At 40.0% G+C, this 20,966-nt stretch overlaps 1 pseudogene; it reads left to right on the top strand.

Annotated features, from left to right (window-relative positions):
- The window catches only part of LOC119917479, a 92,970-nt pseudogene that overhangs the window by 33,981 nt on the left and 38,023 nt on the right, over positions 1–20,966 (top strand).

The following is a 20,966-nucleotide window of genomic DNA, read 5'->3' as shown; positions in this document are numbered from 1 at the left end:
GGCGTTACGGTAGGTTGTTGTCTTAAAAGTTACTCACACACTGCTCAAAAAACTTTTTTAAGGGGCACATGCAATAGCCCGGTGTGGGCGGAGATTATGAGCAGACTGCAGCGCACACACAGAAGAGAGCATTAAACACACTTTTTATGTTTTATTAAATCACACACTTTTTGCAGTTATGTAATCGCACATGACAATATTGCGATTAGATTAGCAGCCCTACGTTGTTTTTGTACTTGTACTTTATTATTATAATACTCTATGTCGTTTTGCGATTTTAGCCATGCTGGCGTCTTTGCTTCAGGGATGAAAATGTTGGTTCATCACTTTGTTTTAAACTGAAATATCTCATTAACTATCAGATGGATTGCCCATGACTCATGGTCCCCAGAGGATGAATCCTACTGACGTTGGTGATCCTTTTACTTTTCCTGTAGCACAATCATGAGTTTGACATTTTTGGCCTTTAGCGACATGTCTTGACTGTCGGATGGATTGTCATAAAAATTTTGTACACACATTCCCCTGTTCCCCTGAGTATGAATTGTGATAACTTTGGTGGTCCCTACATTTCTCATCTAGCGCTGTCATTAAGTCAAAATGTCAATTTCTCCAATACTTTGTTTTGTGACTAAATTCTTGCAAAACTAATGATATTCCCATCAGCCTCAGCTGCCCTTCTTTGTACATTTGGTAATTGGCCAATGCTAACATGCTCACATGCTAAACTAAGATGGTAAACATGATTTTACCATTATACCTGCTAAACATCAGCATGTTAATATTGGTGTTTGCATTTATCTCGAAGCACCACTGTGCCTAAGTACAAACTCACAAAGCCGCTTGTATGTCTGCCTACTCTTATTCTTGTTTCTGTATTTTCTTCTCTTGGCTGAGTTGTGGCAGTGCACTAGGGTCCGTCTCTCAGGTCCAGTAGAGCAGAACTGGTGTCGGTCTCTGTCTTATTTGCATACTGCAGAGGACGGATGAAAAAATTAGCTGGTGGTGGTGGAAAAGGTGAGGGGTTATGTGGATTGGGCCTGGCCATAGTGGAAGCTGAAAGAAGTTCCAGCGTGCTACTGTTCAATGGTTATAGCCTTAAGTATCATATTTTGAGTTTAATTTCCATCATTGGTCATCAGAATTGTCATATTATCAACACCATTTTTATCTTTCCCCTTATCTTCTCCATCACTGTCCTATTCGAGTTTATATCATTAGGTGGTTTGCTTTAAGCAGGCGACATGAGCCTCAGCACTGGCCCACTGACACCAGACTGACCTCTCACAGCGAATGCAAGTCTGACTGGAGTCACTTGATAAAGAATCAGTGTCAGAATCTCTCCTACGCCTTTCTCGTTTCTCTGTACGCCTCCATCTGTCAGTCTTTCTCAGTTTCTGTGTCTCTCACTTTCTGTCTCATTGTGTCTCTGTCTCTGCTTGGTGATGCAGGGCGGGCCAGGTCAGTGTGATTCAGGGCTGTAAGCCGGAGGAGGATTGGATCTATTTATAGTCTTGTCTGCTCTGGGCAACACTGACCCAAAGTCTCTGTCTATTTTTCTGTTTCTGTCTGTCACTAATTTATCTCATATCAGTTGGTCTTCTTTTATCCTTTTATCTTAAGAAGCGCTACCTCACTGTAAATATATCTAGCAGCATTGTCTTCAAGATACTCAAACACATACTCATGTCTTGTTCCTATAAAATGTTAATCCGGTTTTCTTCCTTTTCTTGGGATGAGGTAATAAACTAGATAGGTCCGTTTCCCTTTTGTACCGAACACTGATCCTAAGAAAAGATGCAACTAATAATATGGGTTAATCTAATCAGTCAATGGATTTGTTTATAAAATGTCCGCTTGAGCTCAGACTAAAGACTTTCTTTATTTTGTCTTTCCAGCACTCAAAAAGTTTAAGATTAAATCACAAATTGCATGTGGTATGCTGGCCAGTGCTCCCGCCTTGCAGGGTTCAAATACCCATCCTCATTCTCATGGCCAGCAATGCACATTTGGGGTAGTGATGGAGCAGTGGGTTAGACGCATGCCTTTGGTGTGAGAGATGTGGGTTTAACTCCCTACTGTGACATCCACACATCATCACAGAGTACGGTCTAGACCTGTTCTTTTATGAAAAGCGCTGTGAGATAACTGTTGTTGTGATTTGGCGCTATATAAATAAAATTGAATTGAAAATTGAATTGAAAATTGAATTGAATTGAATCCACCATTGTGTCCTTGAGCAAGACACTTAACCCCTAGTTGCTCCAGAGGCGTGTGGCCTCTGACATAAAATAGCAATTGTAAGTCGCTTTGGATAACAGCGTCAGCTAAATGAATAAATGTAATGTAATATACAAACAAGAAAAGCAGTTTTGGAGTCTGTTGCCAGGGATTCCTAAGAAGTTTTCACTTGATTTTCCAAATTGCTGTTGATGATAAAGGTCAGCTGAAATAGCCAGTTGATCAATTAGACAATTACACGATTATAAACGCAATATCTTTGGGTTTTGGATTGGAGTATGTCACGTTTGGCTCTGGGAAATTGTTCCTTTACATGATAGCTCTTCCATATCCCATATCACTTTTAAAGCATCATCATCGACCCTGTGTTAACTTTCTATAATTTGGGCAGAAACGATTTGTCAGGGACACACCCAGCTTCATCCAGTGTGCGTGTTTCTGAGAAGGACTCATGGAATCAGAGCATCCAAAAGTGGTCTGTGTGTGTATTTGGGTTGTGCTGTTTTGTGTGCGGCGTGTGTGTAGTGAGGAAATAAGGCTGAGAGCCAGGCTTTTAGTTTAGTGCTCACATCGCTGTTTTCATTGACTTGACTGGAATGTCGTTAAAGGCTTCAAATGGAATCACTAGGTTATCTAATGGCTTTGCTCAGATGAAAAAGATGTGTGTAACAACACACACACACTAAAATGCGCATAGTTGCACTCTTAATACAATTCACAACTTTAAGTGTAAGTAAACGGAGGCAAAACAGCCTCCAACAAAAAGCAAATGTGAAAACATCTGCCATGTGTGCCACACCTACCTCCCAGCCTATGGAAGCATATTGATGACAAAAGATTTGAGAGAGCACAAAAACAAATTCTGAGCGCTATCCAGGCTGCAAGTCAACATTTTAAAGCATGCAGATTCGCAGGAGCAGGATCTATTTAAGCATGCAATACCGAACATGCGTGTGTTTGTTTCTGAGTGTACAGCAGATTCCTGGATTACAAGTATTTTTTTAACCTCACGAGTCAGATCAGATCAAATTAAACCCAAAATCTAAAATGATCTAAATTAAAGAAATGAAAGGAAGCCAATGGATGCCTAAAATAAGAGATAAAATACAATTTCTGAAACCTCGTAGCATGGTTTCCTAGTGATTTACAGTAAATATTCTCAAACATAGAACCCCACTGATCCTCTAGAACTAATTTCAGTCAGTTTATATGGCTGTTTTACATTTGAAACACATGCATACATGTTGTTGTGTCTAAAAGGCTCAGACTATGCTGTCTATAAATTTTTTTTTAATTCCTAATGCTGCAAAAAAAAAAATACTGTAGTAGTCATTTTAAAAAGGGAAAAATGTATTGGTAGGGTGTGACAAAGTATTGCATTCCAGGCACTCAAGTAGATGTAAACTTGAATAATAAATATTATTTTATTAAATCTATTATGATTTATGCTTCTTGAATAATTATTTTGCAAATGGACTGGTTGTTTTTATCTTAAACTACACAAATATTGTCTACACAGATATTGTCATGTTTTATAGATGATATTTTTGTAGAATATGTTACATCTCGGAATCATATTGTGTTAACATGGTATCGTAACAGTGTGGTCAGGGGTAGTTGTATGCAACTACTTTGGAACAATAGCAGCTGTGCATGAGTGGCTTCATAATGAAGTGAACTGGTTGTGTCTAATCAGCAACTCATCATGCTAATATCCTGCTACGCTTAGGGTGCAGGTTGCCAGGTCAGCTTCAATCAGCAGATGAAGAACAGTACATGGCAACTGTGATCTCTTATTGACTTTGCTCGGTCTCTGGCAGTCCCTGAGGAGAGGGGACTTTGACGAAGCTGAAGACTGACACACTGACTATTTAAAGACTAGAGCAGTGACAGTTATAATCTCGACAGAATCTTTCAAACCTGTGACATGCATACTGTAAATAAATGTTAAACCCAGTAGTGTATCATTGCCAAATTATGACATCTTTTACATTTTCTGCAAAATACCTGGTGTATGGTCAGCCTTTTTTTTTGGGGGGGGGGGGTTAAATATCTGGTAGACAGGAAGTATGTGCAACTGGAAACAGCAGAAGAAGCCCTATGTGTTGCCAGCTACATGAACACCGAATTCAGCAGCAAAATCTTCAGAAAGTACAGAGAAAAAATGACAACAATGACCACTTATTAACAAAATACAAAACGTGTCACGTTTACCCATCAAAGTGTTTTTGGCTGTTTTTGGGTGTTTACTCTCGTTGGCATTTATTTTAAAGTATTGTAAGTCTCTTTCCCTGCAGGCAGACGTTAATTGATGTACATGAGGGAGGGGGTATGGATCGTTTTTCAAACGGTGGATGTGGGCTGAAAGAAGCCATCCATCCATCCTCTACTCCATTCTGTTAAGACCGTCTAGATGAGATAGTAATGAGGGGGAGGGCTGGATGGATAAATAAATATGATAATGTGCCATGCCGTCGGTCATCACTCAATCCAATTGAGCTAAGTGCTGTGTGTTGTTCTTTTCAGAGCAGACACTTTGATATCACACCATTTCTCTAGAAATCTGTAAAACGGTTCAAAGGAGGTCATGGGTTTGACTCTTTCACTATTTATTTTAAATCCTACAAAGGAACTGAAAGTTACTGCAAGTTGGAACCAGTTCTTCTTCTGTGTGTACTTTACCATTGTAACCCACTTTAGTAATTTAATCTACCATGGCAATTTTTCCCCCTGCAAAACCATTATACTTTAAAATATGTTTGAATGGGTCACTTCTTAGTTTGTGTCCCAAACATCGTTGTTTTGGTTTGGGCTTTAGAGAGCTAGCCTTACACACCCTGTACCATGTAGTCCTCAACTAGGATAAAGTCAGTGTAACAGACATTTTAATTGTGCATTTATATTGTATTTTGCAAATGTGGGTTAAACATTATGAAAAGCAGTGCGCTTTGGCAGAAACGCGAGTTTATGGAGTTGCTGTAACACAAGTTATATAAATATACACTCACTTGCCAGTTTATTGGGTAGCTAAAACTAATACAGTCAAATAAAGCAATAAGTACTGCATTTATGAAGGCTAAAATGTACCATTTTTGTTAAAACTGTTTTAGAGAGGTGTTGATTCAACTTTTGCTGTTTTTTGTTTACCGGTACCACCTCGCCTCGCCTCGGTTTTGGCCCGCCGTCCACCGTTTCCCATCGCTAAACATAGTCAGAGATGGTACCCCTCAATGTAGCTGGTCGTCATAGAAACGTCACACACAACTGCCGCAACGTAAGGTTCAACGTGAAATACACACACCAGCTGTTTCTTGATTTAAGTTGAAACGTTTTAATATTACTCAGAATGGAAAGACAGATAAGCTGTACAAAAATCTTATAGCTGTGGTTTCCTCTGCCGTTGTTGATGGAGTCTCTGCTGCGTTGGCTGCAGCGGTCTGTGTGACTGTGAGACCAGCTCCCCCCGCCGCCGCTTGCGGAGCTCCTCAACTCCGAAAACTTTCAAGCACATTTTTGTTCCACCATCACTTTTCGTAAAACTGTCAATATTTGAAATCTACACAGCTGATTTCTCACCTCAAAACTTCTCAGGAGTGGATTGTGAAGAAATGTACGAAAATTTTAATATATAAAACTTTCTGTTGCTGGCCTCTGTCTGGTGCGCGCAATGATGATGCAGTCAATCGTGACAATTCACTCTGACCAATCAGCAGTCTGCTGTGTTTTCACGTCACATTTTAGTATCGCCTCAGCTCGCTTGGAACCTCAACGGAGGTACAACTTTTCCACGATGGAAAACCAAAAAAGGCGAGTAGAGTCGGGGCGAGTTGAGCTGGTACCATTTGGTGGAAAATGAGCTTTTATGATCATTTTAGGAGAGTTTGTGGTGCTGTTGAATTATATTTTGTTATAGAGAGAAATGCTTCTGTTCTTTCCCTCCTTGCCACCCTCATGGGTGGACAACCAACCAAATCTAGTCACTAGTTGCAATGCTAGTAACCAGTTTGGTTGAAACTGTCTTCAATTTCCCTGCATTATTTATTGTTTTGTTTCAGCCAGCGGACCGCACCCAGGGTAGTTTGCTCTCCTGTGTTGTGTTGAGTTTTGTTTGTTTGAGCTCAGCCTCCAGCCCTCTGTATTTCCTGTGGTTGAGCAATATGTGCTGAGGGCCTTTAATGGCGCATAGATTAAGGGTGCTCTGATCAGGGTTTTTGAGGCCGTTGGAAGCAGTATCGGCTATTTGAAGCCTTCTATTTATTGTGCAGCAGTATTTATTTAACCATTTTTAACAACAATTTATATTAAGTATCTAAATGAATCCATGAGAAAGTATCATGAATTTGACAACTAATTATTGGCAGACAACATGTGCAACATATTACACTGGTTCTGTCCCTCACTTGTAATGTCTCCCTATCGGTTGTGTTGTTTCTATAAAGAGCCTGCAGTTATCTTCTATATTTGACACTGATCAGCGTCTGCTAAGCTGCAGTCACTTTCTCTTGTTTCTGTTCTTTTCTATACAGTTTGTCCTTTTGAAGCCTGTACTGATACTCTCATCGTTCTATTGATACTCCTCAGTCAGTTTCTAGTGTTTCGAAGCAGCCAGCTGCCAAGACTGTCTGCCATCACAAGCATAATAAAGGCGTCATCTCAGGCCAGCATTGAAAAATAGTCCTATTTTTGCTGGCTGATCCAACTTCTAAGAATACAAGAAGCCAAAATAGCCCATTATGGCTCTGAGAAGAAGGTTGTGGAATGTCTGCAGAATGCTTTGATTTCTCATCGTCTGAACACACTGGTCAGATAAAAGCTCGTGTTCGTGAGAGAAACCAAAACATGGAAATTGAACTGAACAAGATAGGCCTACATGTTCTAAGTTCTACGTGTGTCTCTGTACACGACATGTCTGTGTACAGAGACATGCAGGCTGAAAGCTGCAGCTGATTGGCTTAGCCCTGTGGGTCAGAGGTTTGGGGTGAAACTTGGTGTAGCGTTTTAATCCCTCCTTGTGTTTTCCTGCAGGAGCTTGTTGAGGGTTAAGACAGTGGATTTTATAGGAAATCAATGCGTAAACTTTTACGCCGCTAATCAATTATCTGCAGCTATTAGTCGTTTTTGTTGATCAAGTAAAAATGTCAAAACATTCAAAATGAGGATTTACTGCTTTTCTGCTTTTCTTTTAGGATACACATGACATTAGCTATATGCTTGAAATGCTAGCTTTGCATAATGACTCTACTATTAAAAAATGTTTTGTAAATTATTAGTGAAGACAGATCACTGGTGCCATGTAAAATACAGAAGTATACATTTTAAATGCTTTGTATGCACACAAACAGAAATGACATATTTAGGTGACGGGCATGGACTTCATTTTCCATCGCCTCTAAAGGCCCCTCAGTGTTTGCTGCGAAGGAAGGAAGTATTTCCTTTTCACTTTTCCTGCCAGTGTTTTTCCAGCCAGTTGGAGGATTTGAACAAGCCAAAGTCTTCTCTAACCTCTGGGTTACCTCCACCCTATTAGCTGGGTTCACTGATTACATACTACTTGATTTGTTTCCTCTTAAGTGTGGGATTTCACAAATGTCAAACCGAGTTTACTTACTGGACAAGTGAACTGATTTGCCACCAGAACTTTCATTAGGATACCATTTGCATTAAAGTTTGTGTTCACACTTTATCTTGCCAACTCTCCGAATCAATCAACAACCATTACTTAAGTCTGATGACTCAGGGTTGAATTTGGTCACCATACATATTTTCTCCTGACAAGTTTTAACAAGACTCTTCTTTTCTCTTAATTTAGCTACATCTCTCATTCCCAAAAAGTCATTGAAAGAAATTGCAAAATGTTTCCATCAGCTACTACTAAATGAATATATTCAAGGACATGATAAGATTAAATAATGACTCAAGCACTTTAACTCTGACACATCATGATATTGGCTTGTTTCCGTCTTCTTCGATTTTTTTTAACAGTTTAATTAGTCACCTCTGATTCACTTGTACCTGCAGTGTTTTAATCAGTTATAGTTTAGTATAGAGGATAAATAGAAGGCTTTGTAGAAAAGGATGTGCCCTAGACCACTGTGAGAGACCATCTGATGCAGTCACTCTTTCTGTGTGCAGTTGAGTCATGTAACCGGAGTTGGATGCAATTTATTGGTTCTTTGTACCATACAGTAGTAAACAATGAAATGTTTAATCGAAAAGTCACCATCTTTATCTATAATTCACTGAGCTGGCTTTTCTCCTCTCCTGATACAGATTTTGAAACCACAAACTCAGGGTCTGTTTTTCCAAGATTTTAAGCCTGCTACCTCTATTGCGTGGAACTTATTGGGATAATTAACACAATAGTATGCACCAGGGACACAAAAAATATAACTGTATCAACTGTATAAATGTAACTTATAGCAGAAACTGTAAGTATATTAATAATTAGAGCTGCAACTAATGATTTTTTTCATTATGGATTAATTCTGGGGGTGGTGACAGTGTAGTGGATAAGACACATGCCTTTGGTGTGAGAGACCTGGGTTTGAATCCACTGTAAGACACCAAGGTGTCCCTGAGCAAGACACTTAACCCCTAGTTGCTCCAGAGGAGTGAGACCTCTGACATATATTACAATTTACAACATAATCGAACCAGGCCGTTTGGCTTTTATGATATACCGCTTCACCACTAGTCCACTCACTAGTAATTTTTTAAGCAAAAAATGACAAAAAGTCACTGGTTCCTGCTTCTCAGCAGTTTTCTCTGATACTACATTGAAAAATCCATTTATAAATATTTGGAAAAATAATTCATCAAAAGAGAACATTTTACAATTTAGCAATTGACTATATATTGGAAATGATATCTTGTCACCCACAGCACTAGTAGTTATCTAGACAACATGACACCACCCAAAGCTTTGGATAGGACAGGGGATTAAGGATGTCCAGTGTCTCTTCCTCTCTGTTGTCACGCACACACACCGAAAAACAAACACACACAGGCGTAACTCACTCACGTAAGCAGGCCATCTGTCCCCTGAGACCAGCAGCTGGTGGGTGGCAGGAGTGTCCAGTGTGAACTTGACCTCTTGAGACCCTAAAACAGGAAATGTCATCCACTGTATCTATCTACTGTATCTGTCCTACAACCAATCTGCCTGTCCTTAGCATACAGCTGCAACAACACACACACACACACACACACACACACACACACACACACACACACACACACACATCCTCCTCTTGCCATCAGAATCATTAACTGGACACTGATTATATTAAGGCTGGACCCACAATACTAATTTGACTAAGTGCAAAAAGCTTGTGCTAGAGGTTGTGCGTGTGTGTGTACAGTGTATAGCTGTCTGTCCACTTGTCAAAGCTCATATTAGTTGACAGCCAATGTTTTGGCCTCTTAGTTTCTCCTGCTCGGTGTGTGTCTTACCTTTTTGACATCCTGTCTCTGCTGAAACAAATTTGCTGTCCACTCCACTTTAAATCGATTTGGTGCTGGTCGCAAAATGTCAGGTTTAGAAGAAAACTGTTGTTCTGAGTAGAGAAGGAGGAGCAGGAGAGATTGGAGAGAAAGGGAATACAGTGTGTGTGTTCCTGTGTTACAGCTGCACAGTTAAAATGTTTAATCACTTAACATTGTCACTAGTGCTGGCTTTTCTGAAAACCTTTCAGAAAACAATTTCTTGTTTTAATGGTGCAAAAATATTTGCTTTAGAAAAACTAAAAGTATTTATTATTTATCACCACTACATCTGTTAAAAAATGTGTAGAAGAAGTCATTTCCAAAATGCTATGTTGCAAAAGTGCTAGGGAACAACATGAACTACAGTCAGATTTAGTGAATGTCATGCAGCCCCTGTTGTATACTTTTATGTTGGCTTTATATTCTTCTGTGTGCACTTTTTTCCCGTTTTCTTGGTCACTCTAATTTACAGTTTCCTCTCCGCTCTTTTCCTCTCCTCAGATCACCAGAAACTGGAGCGGGAGGCAAGAATCTGTCGTCTGCTGAAACATCCAAACATAGGTGAGTCATTTGTGAGAGCCGACAGACTCATCGATTAGTCAAACAGCTTTGTTAATTCAGAACATTGGGAAAAGTCACTACCAGAGATTTCAGTCAGACAGAAGACTCAGAGACAGTGTAGATTCACAATGCCAGTGTCACTGTGTAGTCACATGGTCTCCAGGACCCCAAACAGAAGTTAAAGGACACACAAATGCGTGGGAATGTGCCCACATCACATTAATGAACTACAAATGGTTAACCATTAATTTACAGAGCACATACCTACCTGCATTCCTTCTGAACAATCCCACTGACTGGTGACATACAAAGTCAGGGTGCTGCTGCAGTGTCAGACTTTGAACCCCCTTCCCCAAAGAACCAAACTGCTCTGTTTAGTTTCTGAAGCAATAAATTGTCAGGCAGACACAGGGCTGTAAATGTCTGTGAACTTTGTAAATCTGAGATTAATTTGGTTCTCATACATTATACTTGTGTATACTAAATCTATTTAACAGTTTCATCAGATCATTTACTACTGAAGAGTCTGTGTGCGTGTGTGTGTGTGTGTGTATGCGCACATGGGTCTCTGGTTTTAAAATGATTGAGTAAACTAGAAAAGATGTAATTGTCTAGTGAAAAATCTTTCCAATACATAAAATAATCATTATTTTTTATAAGCCCGACTCAGTCTTACAGTTTGATGAATAATGACAAATGTTGAGGTCCTCACTTTTGTGAATGTAACTACATGGCTCATAAAATCCCATTTTAGCCAGTTGTAGTGAAGCTGGATTGGATGGAAACCTGGACTGGGGATGTGTGCTCTAATAGAGGTTTGGGAAACACTCTTCTAGGTTAGTCCACTGTTGTGTGGGGCGAGGGAGAGAGAGGATCAGCAAGTTAGCCTGAGACAGTCCTTGGACAAAATCAGGGGGGATGTAGCGGTAAAATAAAAGGTTGGCAAACTATAAATGTCGGCTGGCTAAACTGTCCAGTATTAGGTAATGGTTAACTCATAGATTGGTGAGTAGACCCGATGTTGCATTTGAAAAACGTGTAGTTAACCTCCACTACATCCCATCCATCCATCCATCGTTAACCACTTATCCTGCATACAGGGTCCCGGGGGGGCTGGAGCCTATCTCAGCTTACATCGGGCGAAAGGAGGGGTACACCCTGGACAGGTCCACTACATCCCAAATAACGCTAAATATGAATAGCCACGTAACACTTAAATTGATTTGGCTCCTTCACAAACATTTCATCTCCACAGCCGAATCCCATCCGATCGCAAATCTGTTCGGCATTTTGGCGACATAACAATCTTACTTTTAGTCAAGCAGGTTCATTCAATATAGGCTAGCCTATCTTTTCCTGTGTTTAAGTTTCAGTTCATGATCGCAGTTAGGCTAAATGAGATGTCTCTCACCTTTTGTAAACGGTCAGACTTTTATGTGGATTGACCACAGACTGTGATTGACAGCCAAAGCATGCTGTGGCAAGCGCTCAGCGACGGGTTAAACTGAAAAAAACAAAACAAACAGTGGTCCAAAAACGTGTGTGTTTTTGTCAGTTGCTGAAAATAGTAAAACGGTCACTGATATCGGCCGCTTAAATATAATCACATGATTGCAGCGACTGTATGATGATACATTTATTTTAAAAAATACAGTGGAGTAACAAAACCATAACTTTGCTCCCCCTAACTGAATAATCGGAATGCATTTACTCCACTTGGTCCATTTCTCAGGCGCCTGTGTGTGTGTGTGTGTGTAAAAGCCAGACAACAGGCAGTGGCCCCTTGAGAAAGGGAGAAAGGAAGGAAATGGCAAAGTATCTTTGTGGCAGAATTGCCAAGTGTCTTATCATACAGTAGTATGTTGCCCAGTGCAAGCCCCGCACACACACACACGCAGAGTATGATAACACCATAATAGGTATGGTTTCATTGCTCTCTCTTTCTTTCTAGTCCCACTTGATTCCTGCCTCTTCTTCCTTTCTTTTCCTCCCCTAGCTGCTCTTTTCTGATCCCATTCTCAAGGGGAGAGCTTGTCAAGTTTCCTTTTCCCTAAATGTGAAGTTGTCTGAAGCAAGAGGCGAGTAATAAAATACATTTTAGGGCTAATTTAAGCACCTTCACCTACCTTGACATAAGCAGCTTTTTAATCTACCTGTGAACACGTTAGTACGTGTCTGTATTTCAAAACTCTGTTGGACTCGAGCTGCTGGTTAACGTTGTCCTTGTTGGCTCCTTTGTAAAGAAAAACCTCTCACCCTTTATTCAATGTTTCCTGCCTACTTTTGGGCTTCTTTAACAGAGAAAAAACCTGAAAGGAAATTACCAATATCACATTAATTATGAATGATTAAAATATGGCAGCCATTCTGTCAACTTTGTCATCTAAAAGCGGATTCCTGGTTGCCAACAAGCCCAGGTGGCTTTAGAAACCTAGTGTGGCGCCCTGGAGTGGATCATTTCAGATAGGCTGAGAAAAACCTATTCTGCTGGAAACCTCATATTCCTTGGAGGACTGTGTTTCAATTGACCTTATGTGTATTTTTCATGGGTGTGAATGAACGTACCATAATACCATTGTGGTGATTTGTGTTTAGTCTGATTCTTGTGCATTGTTTAACTGGCCAGTGATCAGAGACTATTGTAAGTAGGGATGCAATGATCGTCTGCCACATTAATGATAAGTATTGATTAAGAGCTTACAAAATATAAAATGCAGGTTTTTCCTCAATAAAAGCCCGACTGTATTTAATCAATCGACAGGCTATTTTTGTAGCACAACCCAAATGTGTTTATTTAAGTAAAGACAAAAGTAAATTCTTTGAGTCATAAATTACATAGCACACAATTATGCTGCTAATGCTTCACCTGTCACTAATTAAACAAAGGGCTAGTAAACCAAAAAAGAACAAAATAATTTGACAAACTTTAAGGACTTACATAAATTACATTGGACTAAACATGCAGACCCTCACCCATTATTTTAACACACAACAGACCACCTTGTCACGAGACTGGGTCTTACTGGGTTTTATTTAAGAATATGAGCCTAAGATCTGCAAAGCCATGGGTGGGTCACGTGAGCAGTCCACACACTAACCCATTGTTGTTGAAAATTTGGCAGTTTTGCAAAGTAGAGATGGTAAAAGAAGCAGCAGCTATGGGGAACTGGGTAAATGAAGAATTGAAGGTTGCGTTCAGTTCAGTGCGGGTAAGTTCAGACCTCGAAAACACTTCATCAAGGTAAAGGCCCTTTTACTGTGCCTTTCCTGTCTTATGAAAAAACACTCTCGATCATAGTTCCTCGTGGTATTTGCGCTGCAGGTATCAAGCAGCTGGATTCGATGTCTTGGGGATGCATAAATAACGTTGTGCTAAACTTGCTTTTTTCTTTAGAATATTCTTTTATGATCAAATAGTTACCAGTGATAACTTTATCAATGATGATCCAAACATTTCTTGTTATAAGCAGTGTTGGGCAAGTTTACTTTACTAATTACTCAGTACTCAATACTTGTTACTCAGCCCAGTTCCTTTAAACAACTCCACACCCACATGTTAGCTAAGCTAAGAACACACAACATGTAAATAAGATAAAACTGGAATTTTTGCCAGTTTTGCATTCCTGAAAAAAGTAATCACAGAACTGAAACACCGGTCATAGGGCACAAGTAATTTTAACCGTCCCTGACCCCCACACACTTACATACACACAGAGAAAATTGCTTCAATGTGACACTCATAGTGTTTCCATATAGAAGATAATTTACATGATCTAATTCTCTGATTTCTAATTGTCTCTCTCTCTGTTTCTTTCTCCCTCTCTAGTACGACTCCATGACAGCATTTCAGAGGAAGGCTTCCATTACCTTGTCTTTGACCTGTAAGTAAATCACATTAACACACACACACACACACACAGGTCACAGGTTCAGGCTGGAATATTGCTCCAGGATGCTTAATCAAGCCGGTTGTCCCTTTTTTATTTTCCATGACTGTCACCATTCACAGCAGTGAATTCACACCAGCTTTTCATCTGAGCTGCCAAGACAGAAAGCATCAGTCTGCTCTTAAATTAAGCCCTATTTTAATAGTAATTTCACTAATTAATAATACGATTTTGTGACTACAACTTCACTCTAGTAATTTACCTCTTTTTCACACTTGTGATGTAAATTTCACTCACCTTTCACCATGTTTACCCCACAAATAAAATGGTTGTCTTTTCATGTCGTCTTTTGTACCCACTTGTCTAACATGAAATGTGTATTCCAATGACACTATTAGGAGTGGATTGAAAACAAATAGCATGTGCCAAATATCACATTTTATTTCCCCCAACTAAATATGTAAATCGTGTGTATTTACAAAAAAGAAAATTCTATTTTCTGTTTTAAGTTAGCCAGACAGCCAAATTACCTTCAGTAAAATGTTTTTCATCATAATAGCCACCTTGCTGCACATTTGTCTTCGACTTTACTTTGGTATACTTGACATTTGTGTTTAACCCATTGAAATGTGATTGCACTGAACTGTATCAGATTGTGATGGGTAGAATTCAGCACATAAAAAATCCTAAATGAGGAATACTTAAAGTTTCAGGCCAAGCTCTGCTTTACTGCCATCAGTTTTGTATATGAGGTATAAGTAAACCAGACATCATCCTTGGCGAGGCTTGTATTACAGCAACCACTCAAATGGCTTCTTACAGCACCAGTTAGAACATGTTACACATTAAATTAACACAGAACAGTTGGACCTATGTCACCACTAACATCTACATAAATCAATACCCTTCCTCAAAGACGTTTACCCGTACCACCTATCAAACCAGTAAGTAGTGTAAGTTGAGACAAAATGGCAGATCAAAATATCCAAGGTTTTTTTTTAGAAAAGCCATTAAAAGGTTTTGTCACGATATTGTCTGTTGCATTGCATTTTTTTCCATTTGTGAGAGGATCTTCAATTGTCTCTTTAGCAGAAAATAGAAATAACAACATCAAGTCTTTAATTTGTCTCTGTGTCTGCAGTGTTACTGGAGGGGAGCTGTTTGAGGACATTGTTGCTAGAGAGTATTACAGCGAGGCAGATGCCAGGTACAGTATGTTATCATGCTAACATGTGAAAATGCTATGTAGTGCAAGTTATGTGTTGCTAGTCAAGGCCGACAAAGTAAAATTTCAGGCTGCCAAAGCTGTAAAGTTGGGTTATGAAAGCACAAAATGTTTTGCCATTTGAATCTGTGTTAATGTACTTTGTGCTTTAGTAGCAGAAGCAATGCTTCTGAGTTCTTTGAGGTTGTTTTCAGTTCACAGTATGCACTTTATTTTTGATCATGTGACTCAGGGCTTTTAAATTTAATTCCATTAATAAATAATGACAAAGCTGTCTTAAGTTTTTAAACCTTATTTTGTGCCTGTTAACAGAAGTTGCAGTTGTTTTTGCACTGCTGCACATTACCTGCCAGGATTGTTCAGACTAAACTTCATCAAACAGTGCAGCACATTTTGTACAGTCATGTGGCAGTTAGTTTAGTGACTTAAACATAAAATATCTCTGCATGATCAAATAAAAACATTGGATCCAAACATTCAACACATAAATAAAAAACAATTATCCAAATGCAACGCATGTACCAGCACTTTCAGGCCTATAAACAATTAACCTGGATCATTTAATTTGGTCAAATGTGTTTTAGGTAATGATGAATATACAAAAACTCTCTGGTCAGTCTCTGTTGATCTTATATGAATGTATTATTGAATGTTCTAGTACCAGGAAGCGGATGCCACACTCAATGCGCAAAAAACAGTATGGTGTCAGCTAGGCAATCCCCCAACACTAGCCTAGATACCTAGTGTTTACAGTTGTTCTTAGCTATCTTGTCTACAAAACCAAGAGCCAGTTACCCACAAGCATATCTCAAGAAAGTGAGACACTCCAAGGACTTCTCATGATAGTGTATACTATTTGGATACATCGGGTGAGTTGTTGATTCAGAGTTTACGTCATAATAAACTTTTTATTTGCTTCCCTGCTTTGCTCATACCCATTTTCCCTCCCTTATACAGCACTGATATAATCTGTTATCTCCATCACTTGCACCAGATGAGAGCTGATGACATGATTCTTATATCTGAGTCAATCACACAACTGATCATTGTGCCTATCAAGCCAATGCTCCATCTTACAGAGGAACTTGTTTGTCTCTTTCCAAAGCCTTTACTGATGGAAGCCCTGCCTCTGATAAACAGGTCAAGTTGGGTGTGGAGGTTCTCTCTCCAAGCAAAGCTTTTACCGAAGCCATGAAGGGGGTCTCGATGGATTTTAGAGACACCCTAAGCCAAGACAAAACAGCAGAAGAGAAGGCAGCTTCAGACACTTTCTTTTTTACACTAATGGGCATCATACACACGGGTGAACAAGGTAGAAGCCTGGGCACCCAAAACCTTTAACGTATTCGCTGCCATTGCCCAGCGAGTCACCACCTCTGACACACCATTTCAGCGTCATTTTAAACCAAACTTGTGATTGACCGTGACATAATGAAATCATGTGTTGTCATGCCCATCAAATGTCATCAACTGTGCAGCCATTTTAAATGCCTCACCTTGCACTGGTACTTGAAACCACATGTAAATAACAGCTATAAGTTATATTTACAAAGTTTCATATTGGTAATGAAACCAAATTATATGTGACAATGACATTTCTAGCCACAGATGTTACCTTGGTGATAAATAAAGAGAGAAGTAAAAACGACTACTACAAAACTAATCAGGGCTGCCAGGCTCAAACGTTTGGTTGATCAGAGGACAGATTAGGGATTAGTTCTCTTCTGATAGTGATCTGTACAGGTGATCCTACACCAAATGTTCCATTTGAGCCACAAATGAAGGAAAGGCAAAAGAGATATGAGGTGAAGATTGGAGGGGCAGGGCAAGAGAAAAAATGTGAGGGGATGTTAAATGCTAAAGTGAGTAAGTACAGCAGTGAGATAGTCTGCCGGGCACCATATTAGCTGCAAAACAGGGAGGAGTATCAAGTGTGGAGTCCAGATTTAGCCTAATTTGGACATAACGCTGGGAGCTTTTCTTTTGATTCTGTCTTGCAGAGAGAGAGACCACTATGCCAAAATCTGTCTCTGCACACCCTCCTGCTGCTGAAACTTTCTTCACCTTTACTAATGTCAGGCTCAATTTAATTTAAAGGAAATATTAGTAATTTTAACTGCGCACCAGACCAGCAAATCTGCTGAAACGCAAGTTAAGGACAAGCTTATATAAGATACCCCCCCACTGCCTGAACAACACACAAACCCTGCCCACTCCCTTCCACACATTCATTCACATAATAATGCACCTAAATTTCTGCTCACATACAACACTTCTCCTGCTGTCCAACTACACCATCGCAAATGGTGTCAGTGTGATGTTTCCCAAATCCCAAATTGCTGGTAGATTTGCGAGTCTTAAAGGGCTGCCACATGCTCATGCACTTGTTCCTATAATCGAAACAACTTGGATATTTATAACATGTCAAAAGTATCTTGCAAATCACTGCTGGCATGTTGAACATATTTTGTGAGACAGGCCCCTAGTTGCAGGGATTTGCTCTCATTCAGCCAAAACAGCATCAAGGTTGGGTTATACTAGAACAGAACTAGTTCGTACGTAGTGTTGTCTGACCACGTCGGACATCAAAAGTGTTTATAGCTATTCAAGATGGCCACACTGGAAGGTGAAGTGAAAAGACGCCCGTCAGAGAGAGCGAGGGGGGAGACTCATGATGATTTAAATATGGAGATAATGGCGCACACTTACAGACTGTAAGACACAGTGGTTTTGATTGTCTGTTACGGAAAGTTACAGAAGGAGGTTCTGTGGCTTTTCGACCATCTAACAAGCAGTTCTGATTAACTATATTCTTGCCTTTAGTAAGTACACAAAGAGCCAATGATGAGGACATTGTGTTGATTTTAAACATCTTCACGTAACATTTTTTCTTCCTCTACTTCAGTCTGTACTCCATTGTCATCTAGTTGTTATGGATTGACAGATGTGCCTTTCCTCTGTTTTTCATCCTTATCTGTCTCCTACAGTCACTGCATCAATCAGATCCTGGAGAGCGTCAGTCACATCCACCAGCATGACATTGTGCACAGGGACCTGAAGGTGAGTTATCGTGTACCAGTGTTGAATATGAAGACTTTTATACTATCCAATTGTACAAAAATCTCTTATATACTGTATAGCACTGTGTTGTGAGTGAAGATGAAAGGCATTTGCGGAGATTCACAACAGGTCTAAACACACACACTTGCACACACACATAGACGTCACGCTGTGACGTTAAGAACAACTCAAGAGGTGAGCTTCATCCCTCACTCTCTTTACCTGCTTTCTCTCCTCTTTCTCTATTCCCATTTTCCTCTATGACTACACCCCTCCTCTTTTTCCTCTGTCCCCCTCTTTCCTCTCCCTCTTTATTCTCTTTCAATCCCCCCTGCACTGCTGAGGAGTGACGAAAGCAGACCAGCTGCTATTAATAGCAGGCCAGTGGATGAGATGACGGCCAGTGACGATTTTCCCCACAGCAAGACTGTTCACCCTTAAAAGAAACCAACAGCACCCTGACCTCCTCAGCTGTGTTATTTAATTTTAAATTTTAATAATACTGTGAATGAGGGCAGCAAATTGAGCTGAGATTTATACACCTGGATAATTGCACCACATTTGCCAATACTGAGTTCAGAGACCTAAACTTTAATAGTTTACTTAACAATCTAGTCTATTACTTTTATGTGACAGAGCAGTAAGGGTAAGTAGACAAACTGCAATTGGAAAAGAAAGTGGCCTTGTGTTGCTTTTCATTGATTTTTAGCTTGTATATGGATCTCTGTATCAAATGAATTTGGAGAAGGAATCATTTTATAGTTAAGATAATAATGATTGATGATGAGGGCAGAGAGAAGAAATATAAAGACATACATTAGTTGTTAATGTACATCTCTCTTTCATGTATTCAAATTGTATCTTTGCTGCATCAAAACTTTTCATTCTGTGCAGCCTAACCATAACCCTTCAGACCCACGGAAAGGTATTTTAAATTCTAGTATACAGTAGATCCCAAAGCTTCCCAAAATACCAAACATGTCAGGCTGAATTTGGGGGAAATGTGTCTAAAATGATGCATCTTGACTATTTCCATTTTATGGAATAAAGCAGCATAAAAACTGTTATATAAGTGGAATAAGATGATTTTTCCAGCCTTAATCTACCTGCAATAACTGTTTTTTGGTCACTTGTGGAGCAAAGTTGATGGGGTGAAGTTGTCAGTAAACCGTTGCTTATTTACACATCCAGCAGTTACAGAGCAACATTATCATTCAGTTGGAATCATGTCTCTGGGCACCTGCCATCTTCTCACTGTTTAGCTATGAAATGGTCCACTATGTTCACAAGTAAGTTGCTAAAATTGTCTGTCTGCCGTTTGTTGCTGAGCACCTTGTGTATAGTAGGTTTTTACTGGTTTTTCACCGAAAACAGTGGCCTGCTGCATCCAGAAACGATACTATTAGAATGGTGAGAGTAAATGGAAACAGTAAAGTTGTGGTTTGGATGGCTAAACTCAGTGTAAATCTCTGTAAAACCGAGGAGAGCTGCAGATTCAGGTGATTATTCTCTTTAGGTTCATCACTACGAGCGGCCCCTTTCACATTGCCACATTGTTTTCACATTGTCACATTATTATAAAAATATAAATTATTGCCACTTTAAAGCTAGCTTTACCTTAGGAGTTGGTAGAGACCAAAACCAGAGCTTAAAGGAGAGTGAACGACTCACGTGGCTAGGACTCCAAATTAAACCTAATGTTGCTCCGTATCTGCTGGATGTGTAAAAAGGGAACATGGTGCCAGGACAACTTTATCCATCCATCCACTTATCCTGCATACAGTACTCCCTGGACAGGTCGCCTGTCCATCGCAGGACCACACATAGACAAACAACCACTCACGCCGAAGGACAATTTAGGGTCACCTAAAGGTATTCCGCATGTCTTTGGACGGTGGGAGCACCCGGCCACGCAGACATGGGGAGAACATGCAAACTCCACACCGAAAGGCTAGGGTTTGAACCCGCAACCTTCTTGCTGTGAGGTGTTAACCACTGCACCACTGTGCCACCCAGGACAACTTTATAAATGAGTCAATGTTGTGTTCACAGATGTTGCGCTGCCCCCAAGTCAATAATTACTTCTTTAAGGCATTTCTCTTAGAGACTCTTGGTAAAACCGACAGTCAAAAAGAAAGGAACATCTGAGTTTATTTGTCTTTTTCCAACAACCTCGTGGGGATAAAGCTGCCATAACTGACATCGGTATCTGAGCCATAAAATACTAATAATGTCAACAAAGAGTGTCATGGAGAGGTGTGACCTCACACACGTCATAATTTTGCCTCCCTGTCATCTTGGGAGGGCCACTCACTGAAGGGAATTAGAGAGAGAGTCGAACGCTGTTGGCTGGTGGCAGGCTGGGTTGCCATGGTAACTGTAGGGTGAGGTCACCCGGCTGCTGCAGCGCCAGCGTAGGGACTCATTATGCCACCTCCCATCTATCTGTCTCTCTCTCTTTTTCTTGCGCTGTTGCTTTCACTCCAGCTCTCTTCTCCCTGTTCTTT

The sequence above is a fragment of the Micropterus salmoides genome, unplaced genomic scaffold (assembly GCF_014851395.1).
Source record: "Micropterus salmoides isolate LMB-PRFRI ecotype aquatic unplaced genomic scaffold, ASM1485139v1 Ms_hic_scaffold_22, whole genome shotgun sequence".
Classification (NCBI taxonomy): Eukaryota; Metazoa; Chordata; class Actinopteri; order Centrarchiformes; family Centrarchidae; genus Micropterus; species Micropterus salmoides.
Note: the sequence above shows the minus strand (reverse complement) of the source record. Positions and strands in the feature narration are given on the sequence as shown.